We start from the raw sequence: 8,906 nt of genomic DNA on the forward strand, positions 1-8,906 counted from the left end.
TATGCATGCATTAGCTATAATAAGCTTTGTTGATATCAGGTACCATTGCCTCTTTTAGGGCATTTGTTGTCTCTCAATGACAAATTAATTAAAAAATTTGGATCTTTGTATAACCTCATGAAGAGCGTTATAGGGCTTGTATAATATTCTCTTATAGGGAGATTAAAACATTGGACTTGGTGGAACCGACATAGGGGCCCACTTTTCAAACTTTAAACCCCCCCCCCCAAGGAGGGCAAAATAGACATTTATAATTTAATATAATTTCTTTTCTTTTTTCTCTATTGACCACGGGCAAGTTGACCGCGCCACCTGCTATCCATCAATGTCGTCGCTCTCCAACTTTCCAACCTCTACGCCACCTCCGAGCTTCTTTACCACACTCCCCACCCTCCGCCTCTCCAAGAGGCTCCCCGATCTAGCCGTCGACCTTGGAAAGATTGACAGCAACCAAATCAATAATCACAATCAGCCATTCAATTCATAATTCAAGATTCATAGTATAACTTGAATTCACAAGCCCAACCAGGTGGTTATCACGCTCCAAAACTCCAGATACAAGCCCAGAACCTCCTTAACAGCTGCTAGAAAAATCCCTGAAAACCATTGTGCACAGTGAGGTCCGTCGGTACCGAAAGCAACCAAAAACAAATTCATTCATAACTCAAGCAATTGAAAACCACGTATACAATCGTGTAGAATGTGAAAAAGGGATCGATTTTTGTACCTCATGCATTGTTGATGATCACCGGAGCCACCAAAAACATTGGTTCCTTTTTAATTTCTGATTTCTTTCTCCGACTAGGGTCTGAATTTTGATCCTCTCCTCCTCACCCAGTGACCCAACTCTCTCTTTCACACCTCACAAGCTCCCACCATCCACTACACTGAAATTCTCAACCAAATTCCACACCTTCTCAAATTTCTAATTATCGCCAATCAATGCGAGCACACCACCGTTTCAACACAATCCTGCAAATAAGATGCAACACAACTTCTCAATCCAATTGGCCAAATTCCCAAATTGAAATAAAAACCATTCAGAGCAATCAAATCAAAATTACCTGCCCTCTGTGTGCTTTCTCAGCCTCGTAGAAAGCCTTGATAACAAATTCTTCATAGAAAATCTTGTGCTGCAACTCAGCACCTATAAGCAATTCTCATCGAAGGACTTCTTGCAGAGCTCAAAACCCCACTGCTGCTACTCAAAACCGGACCCTGAAACACCAAAATCGGGCTCTGAAATTGAATCACAAACCCATATCGAGAAAAAGTTTTCACTGAAATTGAAGGATCCGAAATTGAATTTCATCATGATAAAACCCAATTGGATTTCGCAGAAACCCAGTTCGTCATGACAAAACTCTGGATCTGCTCCCGTAAAGCCCGAACCCGCTCCGAGCCCAACACCTCAACGCTCCTGGATAAGTGCCTCGACGACCAGAGAAGTTACAGAAGCTTGTGCCTACGCTGCCGATTCCGATCGAGGAGGAGGACGAGGAACGAGATGGCGTGGTGTGGAGCTTCAGATCGAAGGAAGGTGGAGGTGGAAGTGTGGTCGTCGATGTAGAGAATGGGAGAGAGGAAAAGAGAGAAGAAGAAAAAATTAAGAAAAGAGAGAAAAAAAAAATTAGAAAATTGGAAATGTCTATTTTGCCCTCCTTGTAGGGTTTAAAATCTGAAAAGTGGCCCCCATGTCAGTTCCAACTCAGCATATGGCATCATCTTTCGAGCAAAATTCAAATTTTGGACTCGGGTGATGTCATTTAAAAGTATTGGGACCATCGAAATCGATTTTCAGAAAGAGGGACCAATCTGATTTTAGGCCCAAAGTTTAGGGGAGTAAACTAAATTTAATCCTAAAATAAAAATACATCGGTCACGCCAAAATAATTTTTATTTGGCTCAAGGAAAATTTTTAATTCATGATATAGTATACAGTAGTATACTCATAGTTGATTAATACAACATAAAATAGGTGGAAATTTCATCACCAATATATGCAATGGTATTCCATATATGTAACATAATATGAGCTCAGTTGGAGTCGGCTATCAATCAAGATCTGCAGCTCTTGAGATGATTGTTACCTTTACCTTTTGGAAGCATCAATTGTGAAAAATTATCAACAATTGCAATGGATCATGTCCATAGTTGCATTATATGCATGCAAGACAACTATGTTTGTCATTATATTTATCATGAACATTATGGTTCAAATTGAATTTATTAATGAACACATGGTTCATATTATTATTTGACACTGAAAACAAATGTCAAAATTATATACTCAAATTTGAGTCTGGGACAGTAGTCCATATGGGTATAAGCATATACTCTAATAATAATAGATTTAGGGACCGTGGCCCTCATACTCAAAACATTTGATTTAAGTCTTTACAATTAGAAGCATGTTCTAAAATTGGAGTGAACATAGGTTCACATGTATTCATAAAGAGAAGGGACAACTGTCTTGACATAATTGGAGATCAAGAAACAAGAGGTTTCGATCTATTTTATTGTATAACAATCAGTGGAGGAATTTTAAGTCCACATGTAATTGGATCAAGAAACATGTACGTAGTTTCGATCTCATTATAAAGTGACAATTTTATATTGAATAATCAGATAAGATAATAAGAGGAAATTAAATTGAAGTTGTCAAACTCATGAAAATATATACCTCAATTTTGTTGAAAATATAATTGATATTGTTGATTTGTTGATACCAATATGTGAGTACCATATGCCAAAAATAGAGGGGTACTCATTTAGAGTCAATAATTGATACATGCATTAATATAACATTATGACAAAATAATCATAAATTTGTTGTAGTCTAGTTGGTTAGGATATTTAGTTCGCATCCAAAAAGACCAGACCTGGGCTCAAGTCCCAGTGATGGAAAAATAATTTTGTTATTTTTTCACAAACGACATAATCATATGAGGTAGATATGACAAAAATAATCATAAGACATCATGATCGAATAAAATAAATAGCTATGATAAGTATCGAATAATGGTAATAGAATGAGTTACTTATAACAATAATTACCGGAGAATGGTAATAAAATTGATAATAAAATGAGTTATTAATAACAATAACTACAAGATAATGGCAATTAAAAATATTATCATGATAATTGTAACTCTTGCAACAAATTCTCATGACAAATTTGGTTATGAAAGAATTGTAATAAAAGTAATTTAAACATAATGAATGTGATTAAACAGATAAAGATAAGGAAACGTAATTATGTTTAATCGGTGGCAAAACATAGGCTTAAAATGACTAAATAAAATAAATAGAGACAAAAAAAAAAGCCTAGACATAGGCTTAAAATTAACCGATGTCAATAAGATCGGCGTTGATCATGTCATCAACATGTTTTCCATTGTTTACAAAAAAAAAATCAGAGACTTTGAGCTTGTTATCTTCACTGACAGATTCTCCACATAATTTTAGTTGAGAGGTAATCATATATGTTTACCGGAATTAAAAATCAGTGACAGATTTAAAGCTATGAAGGCGCAAAATGCGTCCATTCATATCGTGCTCTAGATAGAACAATGATTTTCTGGTGAGCAAATCAATCAGCCAATGCTTGCCAAATCCCAAGTGGATCTTTCACCAAGTGGATCTTTTACGATCTTATCAAGATGATAACACAAGAAAATCATAGGCTTGGCAGGATCTTGCACAGATGACTTGTTGTCAACTTTGATGGCTTTTCCAAGGTTTTTAGTCATAAGGTGAATTTCAGCATCAAATAGTTCTTGCCATAAATTTTAAGAGGAACAAAGTCCAATTTTGTCACGTGTCATCTTCTCCCGAGAGAAAAGACGAGATATAACAAGATCCATAATTATTAGAACAGTATGTTCTATGAAAAATGATAGAAAAATCATATACGAAACAAAGGTTTCGAAGAGTTCATAAATATGAACAATGGATCCCATAGGGAACACACGAGAAAAACATTCGTGTGATGTCTATAGAACTATAGGTTCTAAGACTACTCGGTTAGAGGACTCGAGTCTTGAGCAATGGAACATGTAGTTCTCATTGTCGTATATGAAATATAAATTTTCAACAATTATATTGTATAAAAAATACATACAAATATATGTAAATGATCGCATAAAGAAAATTGATATTCATCTAGGAAAGAAAGAAGAAAAACTCATAGATCATTAGCCTTGGTCATAAGCAATTATGTTGCACCATAAGGCTTGCGGATTATCATGGAGTTCAAAGAAGAAGAAGAAGAAGAAGAAGAAAAATAAGAGCAAATTCGTGTTGATAACGTGTTATAAACTAGAGAATTAGAGAGAGATAGAATAGAGAAACAAAATGTAGGAGGAGGTAGAAGTGTGTATTTCATTCTCATTAGACCCCTTTATATAGGAGTAATGTTTACATCATAAGGACATAACTAATGAATATTTACAGTGGACAACCATATTTATATAATATTTATAACATATAATTAATAAGTAACTCTCCTAATCTCCTATTTAATCTCCTATGTTGTCGTACAACACACTCCTAGAGTTTGTAATCGAGTTGCTCACTGCCTAGCAAACACAGCCTATGAAGCGAATCATACCTCGGTTTGGCTAACACTACCTCCAGATTTCATTATGAAGCTACTTACCGATGATTGTAAACATTTAGGATGATTTATCCCCTTGAATGAAGTACCCTTGGCTCATAAAAAAAAAAAAAATTAATCATTTTTGAGAATTCTCATGTAGAATTTCATATCTTTGTCAGGTCAGTGTATCTTATTATACTTCAAATTAATACAATCATTATACAATTAAGTTCATTAAACACTTTTTTCAAAATATTATAGGTAACTGATCACGTAAACATTTCATAAAAATTCAGTAATGATTTCCATCATTTTTTTCAAAAATTTACTTAGATCGAAATTTCCTCGATATTTCCATCAAAAATTTCATTTTTTGGACTATCGATATTTCCTTGATATTCCATATTTTAGAGCATCTTTAGTAGACTCTCTATTTTAGCTCCTTAGCTATTTTGGAGGGCATGTTTAGCTTTTTATCTATTTTAACAACTGCACCAGACTCCTAAGTGACTCTCTATAATTTAAAACATTCATTTTAAGTTATTTTATGTAATTTATAAATACATTTAAACTCTTTAATCATCATTTAAAAAATAATATAAATTCAAAATTAGCTAAAATAGAGAGCATTGATACAGACGTATTTCTAAAGTGGCAAGCCAAAATGACTTTCTAACTATTTTAGCTAAAATTGAACTAAAAAATGACTACCATTGCTAAAGATGCTCTTAGTCCTTGGTTTATGGAGCAACCTTAAGGCCTCGTTTGGTTCGTGGAAAATAAGCATCAGGAAAGGAAAGTTGTTCATTTCATGTGTTTAGGATGCAAAAAGAAAGGAAATACTTTCCTGAAGCAAAGGAAAATAGGGGAAATGGTTCATTCCATACTCCAAATGAATCACTTTCCCTTCTTATTTCCTTACATTTATCACTCACAACACATTATTTTATTCCATTAATTACATATTTTTTAACAATTTTCCGGATAACTTTCCTTACATTACCAAACATCAGAATGGAAAGCTCTTCCGAAATTTCATTTCCCTTCCCATGGGAAAGACAAAGGAATTACTTTTATTTCCGTGAACCAAACGAGGCCTAAGAGGGGCTAGGGTTCTCGTGGTGGTAGCGGCGACCTTGTGGTCCCAGATCAGGCAATTGAGGCGAGACGACGACAACGTGGCTTAGAGAGGCGATGCTCCTGCAGGTTTCTCGTGCGATAGTATGGTTGCATCTCGACCCGGTTTGAGACAATTTTCAAGGCTCTGATTGCAGCGATAGACAGTTCAGGGTGTGGATCCGAGTGCCTAACTAGGCGATGGTCTCTCTGAGGTCGATCTGCATCGGTCGCATCAGAGATTAGTCGTCCCAAGGAATGCGGCTTCCGATGTTTGCCGTTGATTGCATTTTGATCAGTCCGATCAGATCCAGGCGGGTGGCAATCTAAGTATGATGGTAGTGGCTTTTCCAAGTCGGGTCTAGGAGCTTCTTATCTAGATTATGACAATGGTACAGGACTAGGGCCGGCCACCGGACTGGTGACCGGAAGCTGTCTTCTTGGTGGCTCGTTGTTGGTGGTTCTAAGGAGGGACGGTGTGAGAAGATGGGCTTTGGCTATTTGGGCCTTCGTCTGCCTGGGCCGCTGTTTGTGGCTTGGCTGGGCTAGCCCATCTTCTTTTCATTTTCCTTTGTTGGATTTTGCATGTTGTGGGCCTTTGGGGGAGCAACAGATTGTTAATTGTTTTTGCTTCGAATAATTGAACTCGGCTCGGCTCCTACCCATTTTGGCCCTTGATTATTGATGTGTGCTTTTTGATGAGTGGCGATGTACACCATGAAGGTTTTAGGCGTCAATACTTGTCATGTCAATTGCTTTGATTTAGGGTTGGATAGGTGTAGGGGTTCTTTTACTTTTTGTTTTTTCATTTTTAGTTTGGTTTTTTAGCTTTTGATAACTCTGCTATTACAGGTTGATTTTTGCATTGAGATGTAATACGAGGAATTTTTGAATTCCTCTAACTTGACCGAGTGAGGTCGTTATTATTAACAGAACCTGATTTAATTTCCCTAAACAAAAAAAAAGATATGCAAAATGAACACTTGGAAAATAGTTGTTCTGGGATGATCCTAAATTGCAGAATGTATGCAAGTGTAAGACTAATGTTTTAACAAGAAAAAGAAGTACCATGTATTTAATTTCCCTAAACAAAAAAAAAGATATGCAAAATGAACACTTGGAAAATAGTTGTTCTGGGATGATCCTAAATTGCAGAATGTGTGCAAGTGTAAGACTAATGTTTTAACAAGAAAAAGAAGTACCATGTACTAGATAGGCACTTGGCTATAGTTCCTATTCCATTTCCATACAATAAAACTATAAGAAAAAAGACGCGTTCCTAGATATTCAAAATTCATTCATCTTTGTCCTTGTTTATGTGAAAATTCTACTAGCATGGACCAAATAGAAAATTCTGGTGGTCCTGGTCTTAATCACTTGATGCGACGTGCAACTATTCAATTTCTCAAACTTTGAATCTTCAAAGCAATTACTACCAAATTGCAAAGAGATGGAACTTTCGTGCAAGTAGCGCCAACGATGGCCTGCTGTCTACAATTCAATAACACCACACAAAACTATAGTCTATGAGTAAACATTTATCATGTGCTTTATCTAAAATATTTGACCTTTTATTCAAGATTCTTATTGCCAATGCTCTACCCACTACAAATTAAACCAAATTAAATTGCATACATTTGATCTATGTTTTGTTTACGGTAATGGGCAACCCCATCTCCATTAAACTATGGTGTGAAGGATTCCACGTTTTGAATATGGCTGCTTTTGCTAAGTAGCGAAGTCTTGGTAAACTAATATGTGTTCTTCGTCAACAAATTATATAGTATATAATTATATATATATATATATATATATATATATGATCGACAACTTTGTGTTATAATATAATGAGGTGCATAGAGCACAGCGCAGTGAGAACATTTATAGATCAATCTAGAAATAAAGGATTTAATATTATGGGTGCAATTGTTTTGTTTAGGAAGCGTTATGTGCCATTATGCTTTTAAATGAAGCGATCATACACGATTAGTATACTCAAGAATAAACTAGGAAGATCAGTATACCAATATTGGATATAAACAGTGGGTGCGAGCAGCAGCAATCCACATCGGTGGTTTTCGAATGCAAGTAGTTTTTGGCTACCTTTAATTTGCAATAGTTTAGTGCAGATGGGGTTGCCATCTCCAAATAAAGGACACCTTATTAGTTTTCAAATACAGTCTCATTTAATTTGATAGACTTAATAGATATGAGTCTGATTGATTTTATTCTTTTGATATATTGCTTTTAATGGCAATTTTAAACACGACGCATTCATATGTTTTTAGTTATTAAGCTCAATCATAAATATAACAAACTGTAACAAAATAATTTCAAAATAGACTGAGAGGTCACGTACGTACCCCTCAACAACAATAAATAATATATTTCTGTTGTTGTTTTTTTTTTTTAAGGCTCAATATAAATTATGAGATAGGTTGTCAAGAGAATCTCCTTAATATCTTATTTCGTTATTTCAATGGAAATGGTAGAACTAAGAGTTTCATTCGCTTAGGGTTAGTTTTCACTTGGGACAATAAAGGTAGGGGTTAGAATTCAAGTAGTAGACGGAGCGTGGCCTCGGAACATGAACCTTGTAACAAATGCATGGGATGAAAACAGCCTTAGGGTTCCTGAAATTCTAAACGCAATTGAGCACAAAAATAATATAATTTTAGTGAAATCACTAAGGTAGTCACTTTGTAACTCACTCATTTGCATAAATCACAATTTTTCTTGTGTAATCGTACTCTAACAACCAACAATCATGTCAACAATTAAAAGCCATGTCGTACCTGAATCTGAGAATAATCTCCGCAGTAAGAGCAAAAACGGAAGTGACGCTTCAATCACAACAAATATATTGTCAGTATCAACATGAGAGACTTTCACGTAAACCTATGTTTGAGGATGAGATCCAACCCAAGCCACTTCATTCGAGTTCCGTTGGGGGAGTAGCGGCACCCTTCCGGTCTTCTTGAGCTCCTCACGCATATCAATGTCAAGCGCCAAGGAGTCACTCAAAATGTATGACCTCTTTAGAAAATAGAAACCTAAGAAGAGTAGAGAAAACGACATGTCCTGAGATTAGGTCTAACGAAACCGCGTGTTGCTACGTGGCAAATTTCAAAATAAAAGAGAGAATAAGGAAAAAGTCTTGGGTCTAGCCACGTGAAATCGCAGAAATCCA

General features: G+C 35.7%; 1 long non-coding RNA gene across 1 annotated transcript; it reads right to left on the reverse strand.

Annotated features, from left to right (window-relative positions):
- Positions 1-390: 390 nt before the first annotated feature.
- LOC112189650 lies at positions 391-1,302 on the reverse strand. Its single transcript, XR_002932010.2, has 3 exons — positions 1,065-1,302; positions 728-972; positions 391-596 (listed from the first exon to the last, which is right to left on the reverse strand). It is a non-coding gene; the product is annotated as an uncharacterized LOC112189650 (long non-coding RNA).
- Between the last annotated feature and the right edge of the window lie 7,604 nt (positions 1,303-8,906).

Source organism: Rosa chinensis, chromosome 2, assembly GCF_002994745.2.
Source record: "Rosa chinensis cultivar Old Blush chromosome 2, RchiOBHm-V2, whole genome shotgun sequence".
Classification (NCBI taxonomy): domain Eukaryota; kingdom Viridiplantae; phylum Streptophyta; class Magnoliopsida; order Rosales; family Rosaceae; genus Rosa; species Rosa chinensis.